The sequence below is a fragment of the Anopheles funestus genome, chromosome 2RL (assembly GCF_943734845.2).
Source record: "Anopheles funestus chromosome 2RL, idAnoFuneDA-416_04, whole genome shotgun sequence".
NCBI classification, from domain to species: domain Eukaryota; kingdom Metazoa; phylum Arthropoda; class Insecta; order Diptera; family Culicidae; genus Anopheles; species Anopheles funestus.
Window position 1 is genome coordinate 7,139,925 of NC_064598.1, and position 24,916 is coordinate 7,164,840.

The following is a 24,916-nucleotide window of genomic DNA, read 5'->3' on the forward strand; positions in this document are numbered from 1 at the left end:
AGATTTGTTGAGTATCAACTCAAGGCCGTAAGGTGTAGAAAAGCACGCAGTGATTGCCGTATAAACGACATAAGCTTTGATTAATTAATCAAGATCATTTTTTTTGTTTGCATACCTATTTAACTAGTTATTGGACTGAAATTGAAGTGAAAACAAAAATTTCAAACTTTTCTTCAGGTTCTAGAAAACATACAAAACCACTTTTCAAACTATTTTTATTGTTCTTGGATCAAGTAAGACATGCTAGGCTGTATAAAAGAGTTACGTGAAATGCGGGACTCGTTAACTTAATTAGCCTTAAAGTATGCAATTCGTTTTACTTTACACATTTTATTACAGTAATTTAAATGAACCATTATCTAAAAAGAAAAATTATTATTATCTTGGAATTCACTTCTTGATAACATTATTTTAAAAAATCTCGTAATGTATCGAACTGTTTATTTGAGCGATACAAAGAACATCCAACAACTGACATAGTTCTTTCAAATAGAGTCATGTTCACTACACCGAAAGACAAATGACTCTTTTTGCCGGGCAGCCCTACCGACGGCAACAGATTAGAATCTATTGAAGTTTAGCTAACGCACGATAAACAATATCAGCCTATACTAACGACATCAATCTACACGTTCGGGCTAGTTCCACTGTCAGCTTTGGATCCGCTTACACGCTCTTACTGTCATCATGATGCACACAACCTGTGCTGTCAAAATAAACCAACATTTCAATCCATGCTCTCAAAAACACTAGGCGCCAATCTACCGAATGTTCTACGACCGTATCATGTCGACAAGGTACGTCCACAACCGCACAACCGTTGAATGTGATATCTTGAGTTCCGGTAGCACGCTTTTTTGATGCATTCAAACAGGGCTTGGTAGGATTTTTCGGTCGCTTTGCAGTCTCTCGTTACTGGACGTTCTCTAAGGACCAAAAGGAAACCTTGGTCACACATACGCGCACACACACAGAGGCACATGGGTAGTGATGGGTGACTATGTCTTGTGATTCTTTGATATCCTGTGTCTCGTAACGCCCAGCTCATCACTCTGTAAGTGAGCACAGAGTTCCAGTGGCTCGTTCTTTCTCCAAGGCATTTTTGTCTCCCTTACCCTGCCAGCAAATGCAACGAATGTAGCTGCAGCATATGATGGCATTTGCATTCCACCGGATCCAGTGCAGTACAAACACGATGGCACGATGCACGCTCGCCTAATGGGTCCCTCGGGAAGAGTATCCTTTTTCATGCGCTTTTCCGTCCACAATCTTCCCGTCCACACCGTTACCATCCTTATTCCATCGCACCAACATGGGACCGGGTCGTAGCAAATTCTCCTCAATTAATGTCTACCCGCGGCCGACCTTTGCCACCAGCCCGGGGCCCATCCGCTATGACCCCGTTTCTGACACCAAGATTCACCATCGGGAGAGAAAGCATTTGCATACATGCCAGAACCGTTAGCTTTCCATTTGTTATGTTCCGCACACCAACGCCATCCCACGAACGCTCGCCATCCCGAATGGGACGTGCAGCGAATGCACCGGGCGTGCTCGCCTATCGACTCCAGGGGCGAAAGCGAACGAGAGAGAAAGAAATGTCCCATTAGGGTCTCCAAATTTCGTCCCGGAACTGCAATCGTTTCATTCGAACCGGGCCCTCCCCCTGGTGGGAGGTTAGGAGTAAGACGAGAAATAGTCTATTGCTTCATTATTTACTCACGCTTGGCACGCATACGAGTTGGTGCATCCCGGGGCGTACGATACCAAAAAGTGGGCCTCCTTTATTCACCTCCCGTACTGATCACATTGTTGGGAGTCATTCTGTTTTTTTTTCGCAATCTCTCTGGATTCACTCCACGATACGCTCGTTTTCACACACTGCTCTAAGAATCATTGATGATTGCAATTTGTTTTTTCTTCCCGTTTTTTCCCATTTGGCTTCCTTTGCTTCAACTATTGTTGCACCGTTAGCATCCTGTTGGAGGGAAGTCGAAATCGACACTGCGGAAAGTGAGAGAAATAAAACCGATTGAAAGGACGGCAATGCTGGCAAGCGTGCATACATGCAGGCGCTGATCCCGGGGTGGGTGATATTGCGAAATCCATGCGTCGTTTGTCGAGCAAGTGTCGCCCACTTAAGACCACCGCCACCACCACTGTCTGACTGCAGCGCGTGCAGTCCGATGCGCACCGATGCATTAGATTGCATGTTGCGAATCGGTGAGCGAACGGGATTGCATCGTACGGAAGGCAGACGAACGTTTGTTAAGTAGATTGCAATTGAAAAGTGATATGTTCCCGGGGCACGGCAAGGCATGAAGCAAAGCGCATTGGGTGGAATTTTATCTTGCCAAGCGCTTGTTTTCGGATGCTTATCACGGGGTGACGATTATCGTGACCTGCTTTTCGTCTTCTTGCGTAACAAAGTGGGAAATATAGTTTTGCCACACCAACCATCTTTGCCGTATTAGCGACTGCGCTAAACAATCCCATCGCATTACTAACGGCCATAAGCGGATCAGTGTGTGGGTGAGTAGCAGAAGAAGAAAAAAAAAACCTTCATTCCCTTCCAAACTGACAATCTGGGATTGCTTTTCATCCCGAAAAGCGTACCAAAATTAATCGATTTATTGTCAAACACTCTCATTCAACGGTTGCTGATGGGACTTTTAGCGGAAATCTGTCATTCAGGATGGGTTCCAGTTCCTCCGTTTGTGTGGCTGTGTGTGTATGTGTGTTTTATTTTTATCACAATACATATATGTGTGTGCATGTGTGCGTATGTGTGTTGTCAATGATCGTCATGGGAAACATTTTTCAATTCCCAACGCGTGTCGTATTTCGCTTCCGGGCCAAGAAGGCCATTCGCTTGACATTTTGACCACATTTTAGGACATACACAGACAAAGTGCAAAGCTCAAGCTGTAAAAGTTTCCCATTTCGTGCTTTCTCTTCACATACACAAACCCACACACACACAGTCGTTTACGGACTACAAACGCCACCCAGCCAGAAGCAAAAACCACTAAAACGGATCAAATGCGATAATGTATTTTTTAGATTTTCTTGAGGGGGGGGTGAATGTTATGCAGCGTTACGATTCGATTCTATGATGTGGCTTAGTTCGTTTCGGCGTTTCTCCTTACGTGTTGCGTACGGTGCGTACAACCACACACTATGCCACGGAACCTTCCACCGACGGGGTATAGTTGTTTGTGTTTGTGTGTGAAAAGGTGGAAAATGTGGAAAATGAAGAAAATAAAACGGCCATCCCTTGATGCGGGAGATGTGACCTCGGGCGCACATTCTTGTGAGAATGAAATGGTGTCTTAACAGCAGCGAATGGTTTTTAACGCCATCATCATCTCATGGTCATGGTTCATCGCCTTCGGTCACATTTACAAGCGGGCGGTAGAAAATTCTGCACAGGTTCCGATTAGATCGTGGTCTAGCAATGTTCATCCCTGTGCTAAGATGGCGCATTTTGTGTTTTATTTTCATTTTTTGTAATGAAATGAAGTAATGTATTAAGGGGAAAACATATTTTTTTCAAAACGGATTTATAATTTTTAGCGCCTAAATATATGCAATATTTTGCAATTTTTACCTTTTAGTATTGATAATTTAAAAAGGAGCGAGTTGCTTTGTATAAAACAGAATTTTTAGTATTAATGAAAAATTGAGTAAATAAAAAACTGTAAATAAAATAATCATTCACATAGATCACAGCCTCTGCCTGATTTCTGGATTAGCGCGGCGAAAGAAAGGAAAAAAAAGCCAAGTTCGCACCATCGTACCACAATCTCTTAGTGAAAACGGCTGCCATCACGATGGCGCCCTGGGTGAAGAGGTCTCGCGCAAACAACCGGAATCAATTGGATTAAGTGTTTTATGGGTTAATCGATTTTAAAATAGAAACTTGTCCGAACAGCCCACAGCAGGACCGAAGTTCGTCTTCTGGCGCCCGATGTGGCAAGATGGATGCCGGAATTGCAATTTGGAGCATCTTCAGCCACCGTTTGTGCCCTATGTGTGTGTGTGTGTGTATGTGTGATAGATGTGGCATTGATTGATTTCCTCACACCCTTTTAACTCCCTCACCATCCTTTGCCTCTTACCAAGCGCAATCAACAATATATCGGACGCGTTTATGCCATTTCCCAATCCCACAGATGATGGCACTTGGACGAGAATGTTTAAACCCTATTCGTTCCCTCCTTTTCACACACACACACGCGCCTTCACTGTTGTGTATTGTGCCGTGCCTGTTCATCTGTAGGACGGCCATTTGCAAACCAGCCTCTTTCGTACGGATAATTGGATGGATTTCTCCTTTCCGGAAAATGATTCAATAAATTGTATGATGATTGAAATGATTGTCGCTGCAATTTTCATCACATCAACCGTCATGAACGAGTGGTCGCAACAACCCAAAAAAAAAATCTCACCCTTTATTATATCGACAGGGGACATGAGACAGACGACAGTGCGAGACAGAAGGCAAGAATTGAATTACAGTTCCCGTGATGTCGGGATGCACTTTCGGTCCGATTTTACCTACCTTTCGATGGGTTTTATTGGATTTTATTCACATTTCATTCTGATGTTGATGAGAATGAATGCTGCTTTTGCCAGTACCGGGCGAGTATGTACATTATTCCATGATAAATGTTCGCCTGGAGGATTATTTATGTGTGTTCGAATGTGCGGTGCACCATTATGTGCAGCTGCCATAATGATGGTTCTTAAGTCCTTTAAACAATATCGTTTGAAACGTGAATCACCTGCTGTAATTAATAATTTTTAAATTTTGAATAACAACTTACTTAAGTCTTAAGCAAAAAAGCTTCCATTAATGGCAGAACGGTATGCTAAGATAAATTATATTGCTCTCTAGAACCGTCACTAGAGGCGCCGCACATAATCGTCAGATTATTTGACGCTACCTTCATCGATTAAAAAAACCTGTTCTAAAAAGTATTCATGTCCTAAAAAAAAAAAATCTTTCTCCTCACATGCATGGCTACCGTTTCGGGCTATCATTTTCATCAGCACCGAAAGCACCCTGCAAATCTGCCAAACAACCGTTTATTTAAAAAGCAATCCGAATGAATGCAAACAGCACCACTGTTTGACGATGCTTGGTTATTTTTTCCTTCCCCTACTCAGGCACAACCGCACGAAGATGTATCACATTCCTGGCTAGCTCGGGCCCCAGTGACAATCCTTTTCCTTTGCTGGAAAATCATTCTCTCCTCTCCAATGCTAGCCCTCACACACCCTCATTGCCCGCTGTCCAAACGGAACCGAATCCGTAAGAAAAACATGATTCGTAAGCTTACCGCAGGGGGTACGGTTGGGGTGAGCCCAGCGTGGGAGAAAGAACTCCCGGGCCGGGAGGTAAGAGGGATTAAGCAACACAAGCACCCGAACCAAAGCAAATGCCTGGAAACACAACCCTTAGTTGGTTTTCATGGGCGTAAAATTCATTGGTGACGAAATGAAACGAACCATTTGAGCCCGAAGCTCTCTTCCCCTTTCGAACTCCGCCTCCCCCAAACTGGCCACCCAACAACACGCCCGTGAATGGTGTAAGGTCGAAAAAGGAATGGATCTTCTCGCCAGCTGCCCCATCCGAACCTACCCGATAAATAAAAAGGGCAAGGAAAATGTGTTCCGGTCAAACAGTCAAAGGCCAAAGTAGACCCGGCTCAAGATTGGGGTTTTGTTTGAACGATTGAATCCTGGCAAGTCCTGGTGGACATATCCTGCTTCTGGTGTTGGGTTTGGATTGGTTTGGTTTCGATGTTGGTTTTTCCTGTTGCCCCCACACAACCCCCCTCACTCGTATTGCCTTTTGTATGTGGGTGTGTGCGAGCGGTTGCCTTTCCATTGCAGCAGCGTGTCATCATCTGACCAGCAGCTTGTTCTCTTTTTACTTTACCGCAAGGATATTCAGATGCGTAACACGGATAGCATATCGACATTAATATGAGCTTACCCTTCGTGGAGCTTGGGTGATGCAGAGTAGCGTAAAAACAATTTGTCCTGCTGGTTTTGGTCTAAACCCACCCGACGGAGCGTATGTTGATGTGGTGTTATGTTCGATTATGAGGAGCTGCGAATGGAAATGAACTGATTGTAAGCAGGGGGAACAGATTAAACTGTACGTAGGAAATATTAAAAATTATACTTCATAGGAACAAGAATGAAAAACAAAGCGCAGTTGAAAACATTGATGATGAGAAGATCATAATAATAAGAAAATAAAATTATTCCAAAGTAGTTTCACGTTTTCTCTTCATTAAATGTTATCAAAAGATTGAAAAATTTCAACTTTTAATACCACTTAAGTAAACTTAACCTAACTATTTTTTTAACCCTCCATTATTAAACAAGGGAGGCCTTAATGCTCAGCATTACTGCCAAATTTTCAAAAAAAAAAAAAATGTTTGTAGGCCAAACTATTCGAAAGCTTTTATCAAAGATTTCAGGTCTCTTTTATCTAATTTTATTTTAAAACTTTTTTGGCATTCTGACCCTCGCTGCTAAGATACCGAAATAGTCTCGCAAAGAAAAGCTTGTCATAATTTCTCTTGGATGCATTTTTACACAATGCAGAATGCACAATGCCGGTTCAGCAAGGATAATCCTTTACCTTCCATTATGGAAGCTATATTTTAATTCGCATTTTCCATACACATTCGCACAACTGCTCCAAAAATCGGTGGATCGATGCCAATTCTGATCGCATCACTTTGCTCACTGCTGTGCCCTCTGTTCCTTTATGCGATTTGCATGAATACATCCATTACGACCCATTATAGTGTGCCCGGTTTTACGAACCATTCCACCAAATATGGCGCATCAATGAACACGAAATCGAAAATCGATCCTAGCCGATTGTCGTTCAGGCGGAGGCAAAATAAAAAGAAGAACCAGCTTGATGCTCCCAACCCAACGATTCCTTACATCCTTTCCCCACCATTCCAGGGGATAAGCGGCCAAGAAAATCGCTCTCAGCTCTATTGCCGTGCTGCCGCAAACATACAGAACCGAACAATGAATAACTGCGTCTAGCTTTGACATCTAATGCATAACAGCATTATTTGAATCAGTGTGCGAAAAATTTGAATAATTTATGGCATACATTAGCTTATCCGTTACACTTGCGTGTCATATCGTGGCGTTTGTGGTGTGCAGGGCGAGACGAAGCAGGTGGACGCATTCGGTAAGAAGACTAACGCCTTCTGCACAATATTTTGTACAAAAGGACGTCGAAGGATTTTGGCTCTTGGAGTCCGTATGAGCAACGTAACGAGGCCATTATTTCTCTGAAAAAGCACTTTTCTCACTGCGCCTATAACGGTCTTGCTGCACATAGAAACGTGGAAGGTATAGGGCAGTGAAAAGAAGCAACGAAAATGAAGGGAAAAACGCTTCCTAGCTCGTGAGGAATGTTTCGGGTTGGAATTTGAGTCAACCATTGCCAAACCGATCCAGCTGTCATCTGTCCTTTCTCGTTCGTTCTCTCTCTCTCTCTCTCTTTCGCTCTATCTCTTCCAGTACGGCAACTTTATATCTAGTCGTGGTCGTAGCAATGTGCTCCGTGTTCACCAAAAGGGGAACACAACAGGGAAATTGTTGCGGTGCTGCGTCACCGAATACTGCAGACTGGCAGAGGATCGATGAGACGGTGGTCTACCAAAAAAGTAGCAAAAAAAAGTGACCAGAACCTCAGATTTCAAACACGAAGTACTTTACCCCGTAGCGTACGGCGCTGTAAAGCCTTGGCCAACCTCAACATAAAGGGTGTTAGTGCGTGGCTTTGTGTGAGATTCGTGTGTTTCGGTTGACTTTTCTTCTCTTTTCTCACTATCGCAGCTAACCGGTCCATACAATCACCATCAAGCACGCCGATTTTGGGCGAAGTTCTATCGAGGGGTAGGATTTTGCAAAGAGGATTTCACCAGTAGCAAGGCCACGTACTGCTCATAAAACGCCTACTTCCATGGCAATGGCCCCTGGATGTGACAACAAACGGTCCACGCTATGTCATATGCACACCCACTCACACACACAAACACACACACATTAGACCAACCGATATCAGTTGCCTTGCACACTCGGCACTTGTACTGACACAGCAGCTACGAACGGATTACAGTAAAAACGGACGAAAATCGAGTATCTGTCCCGGGAAGCTTCTATCCGGGCACTTGGTTTCGCGGAAAAGAAAATCCTTCCATTTGGAATGCAATCACGAAATCCGTCCCCCTGCCCCGCACTGACAGTAGCCAGCGTTGAGTGTTGACGTTTTTCCCACATTTACGAGAAGGACCGTCCAATCCAATTCACCATGTTCACCGATTTTTCATTGCTTTGTCCCCGAACTACTGTCCCTGCTGGTGCTGCTGCTGTGCGTGATGTATTTATTCTCCATTTATGACAATCGATCGATGATCTCTGCAATGAGCATACGAGCCGATGTAGCCGGTGTTACGAGGGAGGCCATAACATCGAGACGGATCAACGGATCCTTTTTTTTTTGTGCGACATTTATTTTCCGTCATCAGTAGCCTCCTGTCCTCGCTCCGCCAAAATACTCCCCTTCGCCTAAGGCTCCATCCAAAATCCAATGGATCGGGCCCGGGCTGTAATCATGGAACACTAGGTGCACCTGCTTCCTGTTCTGCTGCCAGGATCCCTCCCGTTTTGTTACCTTTTCCAATTTCGTACGGCTCAGATTTCACCCGAACAAAAGGGACGCCCAAATCCATAATCATAACAATAGTCATCAGCATCAGCTTCTCGCCCATCATCGGTTCTCGCCATCTTGGCAGTGCTCGACTCTCGTCCAGTGATCGAAACTGAAGGATAAAAGTACTTTAATGGAATCGTAACGGCTCATTTCGACATCGGCCCCAAAACGGTGGGTACAGGTGGTTGGTTGTGTCCCACGCACACACACACACACACACACACCCACTCTTGTACACAGCTGAAGGCAAAGTGCCTTACTAACCGGCTAGCTAAACGCACACGCCAATGCCCTGAGTGGGGCGATGAAATTCTTACGACAGTCGTGCGTGACACGGCACGGTAATGAACGCATTCAATGGGCCACACTTGTGTCGATGCCGCTCATTTGCCGGGATTGATTTCATTTGCCTCAATTTGTAACCCACTGTTATACGTTAAGCGGTTGCTCTGAATCTATTACAGAAATTAATTTCCTCCGTTCGGAAATGAACGTGAATGATACCTTTCCCGTTTGTATAGGAACGAATTTAGTTTCGTAGAATTTTCTGACGACTGGGAAAATAACTTGTGTTTTGAAGAAATCATGAGAAGCAATCGGATAGCAGTGATAATGCTTTTACAACTTAGGATTCATTTTGGTTGTTTTTTTATTATTTTGAGACACAATGTAGCTGTTGTGAGTACATTAATATAATAACATAAAAGCTTATCAATTTTGACTCACAAAAAGCTTATTAATCGAAAATGATTATGAATAGCATACATTCAGGCGCAAAACACTGAATACAAACAATGTATAAACATCAAATGTAAGCAACATTTTTGGGTTTTTTGAGAGGATGTTTTGAGAGTTGCAAATTGAATATTTTTTTAACTAATAAAAAAACATTTTTCGAATGTCGCATGTCGAAAACCACAGTTACAACAATATGTGAACTAGGAAACGAATATGAGGTGCTTTTGTAAATAACAATATTTAAGCACCATCCGTCCGATTTATATTTAAACAATTTCTGATTTTATGCAAATTGGTAGTTTAGTTAAAAAGAGTAAATATTTCTATATGTAAACGATACGAAAATGTGTTTCTGTTGAAATACTTATGAGAATGTGTTTTCCTTTAATTTAATGATTGAAGCCTAACCACTCTTATCTGTAATCTCTTAACGAGACTGTTAAGAGTACACAACAAAAGCAAGATTAAACTCATTTTAATGATTCTAATATTAATTCTTACTTTCGCTTTGCACCTTATCGCGTGAATCAAAGCAAATCTCGAGCTGTTGCTGATGAAGGACATTTCTCGTTACAGGAAACAACCGAGGACTACTTAATCACTCAACCGAACCAAGCCTGGCAACGACAAATTACAATCGGTAAGTGTGGGAGCCGCCGTTACGCTGTGTGTGTGTACATATTATGTTTCTTTTAACCTTCCTCGTCTTCATGTTCGAAACACACTTCACGACAAGATGATTTTGCATTTGACGCATTCGCTTGTAATATGTTACACAAATTATCTCCAAAAACATGAAAGGCGTCCCACGTATGTGCCGTTCTTGAGGGAAGAGCAGCGAAAAGCGGGTCGCATTTGATTGGCACACTTCATCAACCAACCTTTCGCTGGTTCTCGAGAATGCCTGCCTATTTGGTGCTGATTCTAACGCGATGGAAAGCGCTCCTTCGCAATGCTGCTCGAATGGAAATGACAACATAATGGCACTCTAAATTGGCTCTTTCACGCATCGCAAGAAAAACGGGAACCCGAAGTGATGATGTCGGGCGCTAGGAAAAGTGTCGCTGGTGACAATTTTCATACCCGGAGACAGCCAATATCGATGGTGCGTGTGTATGGGTGGGAGAAGGGTTTGTTCCGGCTGTACTGTATTCCGCTTAGGAAGAAAGAGTAAATTGATTGATAAATGAATCTAATGGATGCTGTACGTCACCGGCGCTGGTGTCTTGTCGTCTGTCTTACAGTTTCACCGGCACGTACTTTGAATATGCAAATATGAAGGACTCTGGTTCGTGCTATAAGAAAGTAGTTCCTTTCCTGCCTTTCTATTTGTAAAGCGTAAAGCGTTCCAGAGCAAAATAGATGGAACTCGGTGTTTTCCCTCCCATAGGGAGAGTCTGATTTTTTTCGCTTCCCGCAGCATAAAAAGCTATAAATCACTCCGACAAAAAGGAACACAGGAGTCGACTTTTTTCCACCCCAAACGGTCAACCACACCAGTAACAGATAAGGAAACGGGGTAAAAGTTTCCACCTCAAAACTCTGCGCCCGGGAAAAGCCTATTCGATCGAATTGATCATACCGATATGTGGCTGCTTGGAAACTGTAACGCACCAAGCATGCAAGTAACGGGCTAAAAAAAGTATCCCATTCTTTCGCCCTCCATTTCTCTCTCTCTTTTCCCTCCACCCTTTCTGACCCATTTCGCTACTGTGCATTGTTTTTGTTTGTTTGGGTCGGGTTTGTTTTCCACGCCTGCTGGCAGTGCCATATACAAACCGAAAATTTTCTTTTATACCACTTTGCGTTTTTACTACTGTCTGCGTGCGTATGCGTGTATATGCCTGTTTCCAGTGGGAATTGATGAAGAAGCCCACAGCGAAGTGATTTATCTGGTGCCAAATGGCGCATGTTTTGTCCACTTTACCACCGATAAAACAACAAAACACATAATACAAAACAAAAAAGAACCATTTTCCAGTTTTATTTTCCTCGTTTTCTTCATACGAAAAAACGGTACAACAAAAAAACAAATATAATTTCGTCTCACTCAATCATTCGTTTATCCTGTGTTGGGCATCCAATCCATCGGAGCGAGTGAGATGATTCGGAAAGGCTATTGCCACAAGCCAATTAAGGATTGCTGACTTTACATACGGGTACCGGAGAGTCGGAAAATCCCGGTCTGTGAAAATATTTTTCCAATGCAAACCGTCCGAATGACTGGCGGCGTGTCATAGCAGTGGATTGATGTAGTGCAATTTTACTTTTCAGCGTTACTTGTTTGTACAGTGTGTTGTTATTCGAACAGCGAAGTGTTTTCGACCATTTAAAAGTGGCAATGGGAGTAAACAAATGGGCTGAAGTTTTATTTGCTACACAGGCACTGCTTTTCCAACGAATTGTTGCTTAAAGCTGTAAAGAATTTAAGCATTTATTTCGCCAAAATTTAGACAATGAAAATGGTAGAAAATATGTGTAAAATGGAACAACATATGAGTACTGAACTACTTAGTACATCATTCTAAGAAGGATTTAAATTCATATTTGGTATTCAATCGAATTATTAGTTTCACTAAAAGCTTTGCTGTATAAACTATTCTTCCGGCTTTTCTGACGGACGCATCAGACGCTGAGACGGACGTCTCAGTTTGAGCCTGCCAAGCGTCCTTTGTCCATGTGGATGGCCTTTACAAGTTCCAAGTCAAATTCAACATCAGCTTAAACACAATTGAAAATTTGCTCCCATTTTGCTGGTTCCACTTCGCAGCTTTTCATTTTGTTACACCCTTACTTTTTGTTTTCATATCACGTTGTTTAATAATGCCTTTCTTCCTAGGTTTAACATTCCTAACATTCCACCATTTCCAACTAATCCATTGCGAACCATTTATTTGAAATGCGTCACCTGTAGCAAGCTTCCCGCTTCGGTACATTCCAGACCAAACAAAATCCTCCATGCACGCCCGTTAACATGTCAATCACACAGTGTGACACAAATCGAACATCAGCTAAACACCCTCCCCAACGATACGTTACGTCGAATGGATTGGACATGCTGTTATGCTCATTAATTTCCCATGCTGGTAGCGCACGCGATCCGCTTGTCAAATGGTTTCATTCCACAGCCGCAGCAGAAACCCTATTCAATAAAATGGCGAGCAAAGAAAAAAAAAGCGAAAAGAAAACTCCCGCATTCCAAAACAAGATGTCCTATGGGACCAAATGGGGGCGAGGGGATGAATCAGCTTCGGTATTTTGGTTTTGTTTTACCAGGGCGGAAAGTGGACGAGAAGATGGTCAAAACTTTTTCAATTATCACCATTAGAACCTACCAGCGGGAGTACGACACGAGCGGTACATTGCGAGAAAAAGCCACCCTTCGCGTTGCGCGTGCCATTTGCACAAACGCACAAAACAAACGCATCCCCGAGTCAAGGGGTTGGTGTTGTATTTTTTTCGCTTTCGTTTGCGTGTCGGCAACTGCCCGGTTCAATGATGGACTTTTTCCTTCTTTCTCAAACACCACGTTTCGCTAATTGAGTGCCACGTAGCGGGAGAGATGCTGGAAAGGCAAATGGCGTTACGGTGGTTTGGCACGTGGAGAAAACAATATTTTGACAAGTTTCATTGCGGTAAAATCATGACCTCGCAAATTGGGTTGTAGGATGGTAGGCCACTGGTTTTTGTGGGATGAAAAAATGAAGAATGAACAAGAGTGAGGGCCCATTTTTTCCCCTCATATTTGCTGCAACCCAGCGCGACTTCCGTCCGATAATGGGAGAGGTGAGAAAAATCGGGTTACCCTTCGAGGGCAAAACTTTCGCCGAACTAACTTTTGACAATGATTGGTGGATTTTTCTATCAGCTTTCGCGCCTGACCGAGGCTGAGCTGTGTTAAACAAATCAGCATGATGTAGATTTATATCAGCGTGTCGAAAAGTGCGTTCTGTTTTCGAGATGGTGAATAATTTTGTAGCGAATATCCTGCAGCCGAACAAACGTAATAACATACCCACATTACAAGATGGCGTCCGGAAATGTGTCCACCAGATAGAGCACCCTTTTTGACCTTCGCTGCTGGAAGTTTTGATAAGATTGTTTTCGGTCGGAAACAGAGAAAGAACGTGCATGGAATACATTTTTACTTGGGCGGAAGCTTGCAAAAGGTTTGTTCTAGTCTTGCAAAAGGGGGAAAATTTATGATTTCCAATTTGCCACAAACCGCCCTTCTTGCTGTGCAACAAAACGCAACACAACAACAAAACAACCGTCAAGTGTACGGTGACGAAAAAAGTTGTTTCAACATTGCGACTTTGCAGAAGAAATTCTTAATTAGCTAGCGTTAGACAAAGCGAAACGAGTAGCAAAACAAAAAACATAGTCGGGAAAGAGTCTTTTGTGCGGTACGCTCAGTGTCAGCGCCGATGCGCTAGGCGAGCTTACAAAAGTTACGTACCACAACAACCGGGAGCATAAATTGAAGTAATTATGAAGGTTTTTGTATATAGCGCTTGAGAATCCAGCGTGCAACATCCAGACGGATGTCTTTATTAGCATTTTAGTACAACCCCGACCGGTTGTGATGCACGTCAGGAAGTTGAGTTTTGTGTGTTTGCATCAAAAGCAAGCGACCGGAGTTGTGCAGCTGCATTTGCATTGAAATGCACCTTGAGGGAAAAGTTTTCCAACGCTACTCAACTCCACATCTCAGGTGAAGATAATGACGGTTGAAGTTGATGATGTGTTCCACAGTGGGTGTTGAGTATACTTGAACTTTATATGAGGTAATACATGATAGCGTGAGCTTAGAGTTTTAAGCATATGAATGTCGATGGTTTCTTACAAACCGCTTCATTACTGGCTGAGAAGTAATGGTAATGTCCCATTAACAAATTTGAAAAATATTTTTAATTAACGACTTTCACTGGGTGTTTGCGGCAAAAATTTGACAGTTTTGCAAGGGAAGAGAAAATCTGCTTTGTAAATATTAAGTTTAATTGAAAAATTACAACTGTAATTCATGCCTGATTGTTTTTACTGTATAAAGGGAGCATTAGGAAGCTCTCAAAATATACATAGTTATACTCTTCCACGAGTTAAAAGTGAACCACTAAGCAATTCTTTCTAATAAATTGTGTAAGAATGAACAAAGGACCACAATTTTAAATTAATATTAGTGTGTAACTCTATTTAAAGAAAAAATATCGAGTAAAGGGAAAAAACAATTTAAATTTTTCTCAAAGACCTTGTAGCTTGGCAGCTGTATTCAATGTTCTAATATTTCGGTAACTTTTCAAGTTAATAATATTTTTCTGACAGCTAAAGAATAACTAAACGTAGACCGTCTCTCATTGCAATCTATGACTCTTATAAATATCGAAAGAATACCGGAGGATTTGCAAGTTCCTGGGCTTATATTTCATCCTTCGACTACATCCAGCGTACAAGAAATGATATTATGCTTTTCGGTATCAGGATTACACGCTACCCTCAATACCACGACTAATAATCGTAAAGAAGTCAACACTAATTCAAATACCAATTTACCCTTACAAACACAAAACATAAACTTCTTGCTCTATGTTTGCCCCGCACCGTGCTATCCTTTTGTGTAGTCCCTAATTAACTGTAGGCTTTAGTTTTTATCCGAAAGCAAAGATGCTTTTATTCGAGCGTATTTTTCTCCCTTTCCCACAAACAACAATACGCTGTACGATGCTGTCGGTAGAATATTGACTTGTTCGCTGTCCTACTGCTCGTCGTTTATTTTATTGCAATCCTGTTCTGTTACACCTCGCTCACCCTCACTGTAAAAGCTTCTCCTCGCAAAAACATGCTCCAACCATAAAGGGTTTCACCAAATTCATTGCTTTGTTTGCTGTTTGGTGCACTAATTCCATTTTCATTACACCATTACCCCGCGAACGGTACGTGCTTCGAGAGGATCACGAGAGGTCATAATTTATTGGTTATAAGTAGTTCTTTATGCGTGCGCTTGGTGAAACTTTTTCCACCCCGCAATGGATCCAACCCGGTGCCATATGATTATCGTCACCAGGCACCGGGCGTCTCCATTAGTCGCGATTCTGTAAGCCAAAGCTCGTGAAATGGATGCGGGTGCGAAAGAGCAGGCAGTATAGGGTTCGCTGGCGAAATGGTTTCATTTCCACCTGTGTGGTCAGTTTGGCTGTATGGTTAGCACGGTTCGGTCGTAATGTCGTAAGGGTCGATGAGTGTACCGTTGTCTGGTACGCTGATCAGCGCGAACAGCAAAGGCAAACTTTTGCTCACCGATGAGGGTGAAACTTTCTCGTGCTCATCGGACATGGTGTCTGATCGGAGTGGGTGCCAGATTGTGCCACGGGTCGGGTGGCAGGGTCCGGAGGGTGACGAGAAATGCTGAAAGGGAAACGATCTGTGGGAGAAGAAATTATGTTAATCCTATTGGATAAATTACGACGCTTTATTCGCTGTTATGTGATTATACGATGGGCGAAAAATCCGGCCAGAGATAACCTACCCTAGGGAGGATGCGTGAGAAAGCGAAAGAGCGAATGAAAAAAGCTGTTTGTGAGTGAATCTCCATGTCTGTGGGAGATAGCGATACACGAGTAAATGAACGTGGACATCGACACATACATGAACTATGGGGATGAATGAGAAATATTATTTCTTGTATAGAAAACATATTCTTTTTAAAATACATTTTGCTTCAAATTTGACGATTAAAGGTGGAAATTAATAAAAAAGTTATTTTACTTCCTTTTTAGATAACAAAATATTTTCCCAGCTATATAAATGTCTGTTCAATTACAAAAAAAAAACTTAAGCTTATTAATTAGAGATAAAATTGTTACATTCTTTTCACTAACTGTCCAAACTGATATTGGTAAACATTAGAACGGCCATTTTGCACGGTTTGCCGTTATCCGTTTAATTTTCTCTAAATGAAGCATTTAAAAGTGCAAATTTACGATCATTTATTTCCCACTGTGCATCAACCCCATATAAGCATCAATATACATGAACAAAAGCGTAGGCTAACGAAAAAAAAACATCCAGAAAATGCGAATAAAGAATAAAAATAAGACTAAAAACCTTCCCTGTTCTCTTCACACATACCATGGTGGCTTTTTGGTGGATATTGTTGTTTTGCACAATCTCCCCAACCTCATACAATCCCCCCGAGGCCAACTGATTCGATGAGGTTTTGTTTTGCTGTTTGTATGTTTTTATATGTTTTTTTTCTCCTGTGTCTGGCCCTGCTCAGCTTTGGCCCCGGGAATTAATCGGATTTTCTTCGGCAGCTTTGCACCGCCGATACATCTTTGTCCTGGTGGTCTTGGTCTGGAAGGGATGGTTTCGGCGTTGATTTCATTTCCTGGCCTAGCTTTTGCGGGTCATCTCTTCCGCCGATGGGCTGTTTCGGATGGGTAGTCAGATGTGGCGTTGATCTTCTTTTTTGTTTTATTTCTTCCCTTCTTCTTTTTGCTCGAGAGCATTATCCTCCGGGTGGGCATTGTTTATTACGGGCCCGCTTACGGCTGGCTGGACACACATCCACATTTCAGGGTTTGAGGATGGTATCCTTGTTTGGTATTTTTATTTTAATTTCTTCTGCTTTCCTCTAATGCGCTCGTTCGTGGTCAGACGATCGGCTGACCGGCGAATGGCTTAATCCTGGGGTTGGATTATGGGGGAAAATCCAAGGCACCAGCGTGTTCCGTTCGGTTGTAATCAAAAATAAAAGCCACCAAAAACTTGAGCCTGGAATGAAACGGAAGCGATGAAAACAGCCAAACAGCTACACAATCACAGACACACCCGTTGACGTGGTACGGAGATGGAGAAATTAGATTTTCCATTCGGGGTGAACCGGTTCCCATCTCGTAACGGGGCACCAATCTTTCGGACGCAATCGGACTTCGGTCGTAACTTGTGCGGTCCGGCGTGCCGAGCAGAACCGCAATGTTTGGTCGAAGCTTAAGATCTTAAACCGTAGCCCCTATTTTTCTGAGACGGCTTTAAGCTACACCAAAACCAACCTACAGCAGCATGACAAGAAGGCTTGGCAATACAATCGCGCACACGACTGTTAACATAGCGTCTGCTTCGTTTTTTTCTTTCACCCAACCCTCTTTCGGACACTTAAACTCGGCAACAATACACACGTTGCGTAGCGTGTTGCAAAGTTTTACCGACGGTGGAAAACTTCATTAGGAAGGGAATTAGATTGTGATCACACTCGCGCATCCAAGGATTGTGTTAATGTGCCAACGCTATGGCCGGAAACGATGTACTAGCGATTGGAAAAGATTACAGCACATCCACGGGATGGGTCCGGAGCACGAATCATGAGTTGCATTACGCTTGCCGACGAGCAAGAGAAAATGGAGTTAATTATCTGGAAGTTAGTGTCGCTGATGATGCGTCGTGATGTAAACGGAAATGTGATTATGATTTTGAACGTGCCAATGAAGGAATGGATTGTTGCGGGAAGTAATCAAAACAGTAGATTGGATATAGTTTTTCCTTGTACTTGCTTCATTAAGAAAAAGTTATCATTTGTTTTGCAATTAGCAAATGATAATGAAATAATTTCATCACAATAAACAAAAAACACAATGGATCAGTTTGCATTCTATTTCCTTTCAATTCTCTTTTCATTTAAATATTCACTTTACAATTGACGATTGGGCCCGCAATGGCCGAACTTAATTCTCATTTGAACTCTTCCAAATTCTTCATTAATTCGACCTAAAGTTCCTGAAGGCATTTAAATGTACAATGCAGAAAATATACAAGTATTATAAGCAGAATATTATAAGCAGCAAATCAAACTTAAGTGATTAGCTATCATAATCTGTTGCATATTTAGAATTCTGTCCTCGCCGCAGAAGCAAAAGTCCTGCAGTTCCTAGACATCAACTCACTTTCTTTATTTTGTTTTTATTGCTACAAATTTTATCACACCTTTATGTAAGGCGTTCAATTAACCAAACAAAAAAAACGTGTCAACATTTGAAGCGTAATAAATCTGAAACAAGCCAAGATTAAATCTGTTTTTTAAACCAGCTACACAGCTTTTTTGCCTTCTCCATCAACGTGCTAAATCATATTTATCTATCGCTTAATAAAATGCTCCCTTCCACACCGGCGCATAGAATCGCAAGACCGAAAGGACCAAGAGCATGATCTACCGCCACCATTCAGCCAGCCGGCAGTGTCATTAGTCATGTATTCATAAGTTATGTGAGCCCACTTCACTTATCCGTAGCCATCTGTCTATCGTACCGAGATCGGGTGCTTGTGTGCCTGTGCCATTCGGTGAACGAATGCAGTTTCGCACCACACTGACGATGCGCACCATCTGCTTCAACTGTATGAATGTCTCATTAGGCAATCAGAGGCATATTTTAATCTTGTCCCTACTCCCGCTGTATCCAGCCTCCCTCACCAATGAGAGATGAAGCGTCTTTTTTCCTACCTCACAACATGAAAATTTCTAGAAAAAACACAGCATTGTACGTTCTTGCCAGATTGCCTATTTCCAAGCACAGTGTGCCAAACAATTCCACGCAGATTGAAGTGTTACAACTTTTATGACTCCCTCGCCCTCTCGGTACTTTTGATTTTGTTCCACTTTTTTCCACATATTAATTTTCCCTTTCCTTTGCGTTTAAAAGTATGTTTTATACCTCATCACTTAGTGAAAGATTTGTCACCAAGACGTGACGCTGCGAACCGGTCCGAACCACTCGCATCACCTCCGTTTTGCCTTTCTGCACCGATTTTCGATCAGAGTTTTAATTGAAAAAGTTTTTTACACTTCCTGCCATTGCGCTGCAAATTCTTGCCAATCCCGGTACCACACCTATGCGTGTACGTGTGAATTGAGTACGAACGGTGTGGTACGGGGGTGGTTTTTACCCTTTCACTCCCTTTTCGGTTTTTGGGGTGGTCGGTTTTTGTACGGTTGGTTTGTCATCGGATGGTTTGGTGTTTGTGAGCTTTCCTTCTTCGGAGTGGAGTTGAAAACATTTAAAAAAAAAAACAGCAAAACCCACCAAGCGCTCCCAATCCATTTCAATCGCCTGCGGTTACGTTTCTTCACGCCCACCCGCCCTTTGCCGTAAAAGGGCTCCCGTGGTGCAGTATACCAATGCCAGGAAGCAGAAAGCACACAGCCATTTTAATCTTGCACATACACATATCTATCCGGGTTTAATGTAGCGGAATAGAAACACAAACCGCCGGTGTTTTCTGTATGTGCTCGATGCAGTAAACTTCTTCCGCTTCCATGACTGTGTGCGAAGTAAGCGGGACAAATCGGTGGTCCATTTCCTTCCGGGCTCGATCCAGTCCGGTTCGTCCAGGGGTTGTGGTTTTTGCGTTGAACATTGCTGAATGTGTGGTTGGGTAGAATTTGTACACCGGCCTCACCGGCTGTTGCCACCGTTGAAAGGTGAAGAAGTGCAACATCGAATCGGTACAAAACTTTCCCAAAAGCGGACATTGGCGATTTGGTGTGCCACCAATGAAGAGGAAAAGGTGAAGATAATTCACCTTCGTGTGGTTGTGTATGGAGCAACTGGCACACTACAGGTGTAATTTCAATTTCACTTCAAAGTGAAAAGAATGCACCGCAGTCTGATGTGAGTCTTGATGGCAATATTTCCGGGAAATGGAATGAAAACAGCCAAACCACGAAACAAACTTTTCTCCAGATAAGATACATTGGCTGTGTGTAGACTATGTGTTTTCGGCCTGCAAACAAGTTAACCTACTTCTACCGCTGACTTCCCAAAGCCGTTCTGTTGTGAGTGAAATTTAATTTCATTAATACCCGACCCGAAAGAACGAACGGTCCGATTGGACATCCTTTGTAATTACCACAAATGTGCCTGATGGAGGCACTTCGTTGAATGCCGTATCGCCAGGATCGTGAAACCGGGAAATTCGGACCATTAGAGGAAAATGATTCATACCTGATACCGATGAATGTGTTCGCTGCACATACTCGTGATGGGATTTTCGCATAGAATTTTCCCCGAAAATAAAACAAACGTCCTGCGGCTTTCTGTACAAATTGTTGAGAGAGTTTATTTGACCTCACCTCACCAATCCTTGTGACTGGTATGCGTAAGAATCGTACGACAGATTCAAACATTCAGGTCAATCAATGCCCGTTTCACGCTGCTCTATTTCGGCGGCTAGTGTTTTTATTTCTCACTTCTATTTCGCTTTCTACCCTGCTGATGGAAGTTTGGGGTTCAACCAACCGAACACAACGTACGAGAGGTTCAATCAATCACTGACAGCGACCAGCACTGGGAAACCGTTTCCTCGTACACGGGCGGCGAACAAATGGCCATCGTCAGTTCGGGGTACACACCCGTGTACCCGTGTTTAAATCCAAGTGGCCCATCAAAAGAAACCCATCAAATTCATTTGCCAACTTGCTGGGGTGGGGTTTGCTTGTGTGTGATTGAACTCTTTTACCCTGTGTTGTACCAAACTTTCGGCGCAACTTTTAGGAAAAGCAGAACGTTTTTTTCTTCTCTGATTCGCAAAAAGCACATGTAAGTCCGTTGGCTGTATCCCGAAACGTCATGTTCAGAAGTGGTGGGCAATCGGTTGAATGTTCAGGGCTCGAGCCAAGCATCATCACCATACGCGCACGATGAGAATCCGGTCCCTGTATGTGCTGCAATGGTTGAACTTTTGCTTTCACCCTTGTCGGCCCGGTGGCACTGATGAACGGGGTCAACCAGTTCAAAGGGTGGTTGCAAAGGGGGCGAATGCGAACTCTAGTTCAAATGGGTGGAAAAATGCTACCTCCTCGTTTCCTCCTCACAAATGCCATCTCCAACGCATATGATTCTTTCCAGGGCCAGTGATATGTGTTCGGAAAAATTATTAAATGTATCTTCCGCATCGCTGAACCCACAACGGTAAATGTGTAGGTAAAGGTAGAAAGCAATGTATGGAATGAAATGTAAGTTGGCAGAAGTAGTCTGGCCGATGTAGGGCAGTGTAAGGGGCATGAGTGTTTGATTTACATTTTGAGCATGCTGGAAGTGAATGATGATTGGGTTGAAACGACCGAAACCACTGTAAACGCTTGTGTGCTGTTGTGTTTTTAAGGAAATAAATCCATGTTAAGATCATGAAATTGGAAACCTTTTTTTTTTGGTTTTACTTTTCAAGTGGTCGAATGCATTGTCAGAAATACACACTAAGTGAAACTCTTTTTGAACTTTTCTGAGTCCCACTTTTCGACCTTCTTTGGTATTTTCCTACCTTCAATATATCGCTGAGCGTATTTGAAAGCTGAAAGAAGCTCCTGAATTTATGCAATTAGCTTTACAAATTTAAATTTAAATTTTAATTAACTTCAAAACTAAACGACTGTATATCATTCAACAAAAAGCATGCCTCCAGCAAGTAAGATGAAAATAAAAATTACAATATGTTATCACGCGTGCGGACTTAATTAAAGGTTTAAATCAACCTTTTAAAGCTGACTTTCCACCCCGAAACCGGAGCGCGAAAGACAATGAATCCATCTCATACAAAACGGAGCGGAATCACATCTGCCACTGTTTCTAAAACCACCGGTCGGTTATTTTGAAGTGGGTTGAAATACACCGGAAACAAGCAGGAAAGGGTTTTTGTGCAAACTTCACCCAAAAACCGGTCATGTCCATGGTCCCCTCCCCCAATTCGTTTTGCCTCTGCCAACATGCGAACGGTACGGTAAAATGAGGCTTAAGAAAACTTTTTCCCCTTAAACGAGCGCATGCAGTTAAAACGGAAACTTGAACGGTGCGGCGAAAACTTGGCATTTTTGTAGTCACCCAGGCAAAGTCGCAGTTCTGTAGCGTAATTTAACTGTGCCTCGAACCCAACGCAGTGCTCCGCTAACAACGACGAGCAACAGCAAAATATGAAAACTACTACACCGGAACCCCATGCTGCCCGCAACGAACCTCCATCGGGCGAAAAGTTGCTTCCCATCGACTTACAATTTGTTATTTCTTTAACCAAATAGACTTCACCTGCCAAACGGGAGGGAAAAGTTTCTCCTTCTTTTGCCCATTGCTCAAAACTGATGCAATGGTATTACGAAATAAAGCGAAGAACAAAAAAAAATAACCACACCGAAGGAGGAAATTGTAAGAAAAGCAAAACACAAACGGGAGGAAATTTGTTCTGTGCCGAAATTTTCATCCCAAAACACAAGAAACAAGCACACTGTTCCGGGCAGCCCTTTTTTCCTTGGTGGGAACGCTTACATGGTTCAGGGGTACTTTTTTGTGCTGTGCTTCATTTTATTGAAATGACTAAAACTTTGCCTCATTTGTTGCAGTTGAACGAAGAGGTTCTTTAAAGTTTTCGCCAAGAAGTCGGAGGCAAAACAAAACACTTGTAAATATATTTCTCCATTACCAATAACAAAAGTGCGCAATGAAAGGGAAAGAATTGCACCCGTTCATGGTTTCAGTCTTTGGTTTCGCTTTATCTTTTGCTTCATGCTTCACTGGAACGTGGCATCCTTGATTGGCTTCGGCGATGGTATGGAGTTATTCACACCGGCCATTTTCCTTTCAACCGCATTGCTGCTCATCATCACATCACACACACACACCCACACACAAATGAAGGCGAAAAACTTTGCCCCTTCAAGCGCCGGTCTTAAGAACCCATCCGGTGGAATGGTGGAAAAAATTAACAAGGAAATTATCTTCATTGCACTTTATTTAGCCGTAAATGGAAACGAATTAATAATGCTTTTAGCTCATCCGGTGCAGTGTTGGTGATGCTTTTGAAGTGAAGAACTTTAGCGCGCTGGACTGTACCGAACAGACGCACCGGGCTAATTTCATTTCGTTTTGTACCGTGAGTGCGAATAAGAAAACGGGGTGCGCTGCTTGGTAGCTTCATAAGTGCTTTGTTGCATTAGAGCTTATTCAAGAAATAAGCAAAAGTTCGTTTTGTACGATTATGATTGCTAATAGTTAGCGCCGAGTAAATGATGAGCTGAAGCATAAACGAAAAGTAACCGTTTGCCATGAATTGTTTGTTCACTATTGCATTTATGTATATATAAAGCCTTAACATATACACGCAACATATAACACGCAATATATAAAACCTTTATACGTCATTGTAGAAAAATATATGGCAACACCGTAAGCTGATACTTCAAGAATTTTAAAACACATTTCTTTCCGTAATCAATGCAATCTGCAATACAAAATGTACATATTTTTCATCCGTAATGTAAGCCCATTGCTAAGCTCTGGAACGCTGACGGCTCCTAACACCTGAAAAATGCTATAAAAATTCCTATACAAAGTTTTCAGTTAATAATATCTAATATTGAGTGTATGAAAATTATAAATACTCCAGTGATGAATTTCTCTTTACATTGTTTTTAAATTAGGATTCTATGACTCTACCTTTTCCACTTAAATATCCAGTGAGTGAACCACTCTCGAAGGAATCTAGAATCAATCTCTCGTTTTATTGGTACTCAGCACAAACGGAATTAAATTACTTCGATGCAATTGTCCAGTCCAGCAGCCAAAACTAACTCAGTTAAACTAAAAGCCTCAAACCTTTCAGAAAAAGAATCTGGAAAATGCAATTCCTCCAATGACTGATAGAATGATTGTATATTTGCGATATAACTATTAGCTTGGATAAATCGAATATTTTACATCCCATCAGCTGGACGGATTCTAGCTCATTACCTCCAACAACTTTGTAGTATCTAACTGTATTCTAGTAATCCTTGTCGTACGGCTACTGTAGGAAAATGAATGTTCCGAAATTGTTGGTAGTTTATAGTCTTCAAGTTATCTGTCTGATCTATGAAAACTAAAGTCAAATATAATTACAACTTCTGTTATATATTTTTAATTCTCTTGATTTCAAAACATCTCTTCCCCTTAAAGATCCAGAAAAAAGCTCATTCAATAATCATGGTCCAACAGTTTAAACTTTAAAGGATACTATTTTCATAAGATGTGTTTGCATTTTTTGAAGTCTCCTCACCCAACCATATGATACTGGATGCTGAATGCTGGTGCTGAAGGCAAAGCATATCATGACGAGTAATGATATCTTGCAAAGCCCATTTCTTACCATCGTAAACAGCTTTATGTTCAAATGTACCTACGGTGGCAAGTGTAAAAAACTTCTTCATTCCAGCATTCCATCAAGTCAAGGTTGAGTCGGAAATACCGGAAAAATTCCCATTCTAAGGGCACCATTCCAAACCTTCACCTGTATAACGACACCCAGGGATCAGATTTCTCATCGTCCATGGGATTTTCGGCTCCCATAATCTTTGCACGCCAGCCATGGAACGAGTAGGTTGAATGTTCGTGTCATTAAGCGCTT

The 24,916-nt window shown here is 42.3% G+C and overlaps 1 protein-coding gene across 2 annotated transcripts in view; it reads left to right on the forward strand.

Moving 5' to 3' along the window:
• The window catches only part of LOC125766413 (connectin-like), a 76,554-nt gene that overhangs the window by 12,879 nt on the left and 38,759 nt on the right, over positions 1–24,916 (forward strand). For both annotated transcript variants that reach the window (XM_049432368.1, XM_049432369.1), the window contains one exon: positions 10,079–10,142. The gene's annotated coding sequence lies outside the window, so the exon portion shown is untranslated. The remainder of the gene's footprint in view (positions 1–10,078; positions 10,143–24,916) is intronic.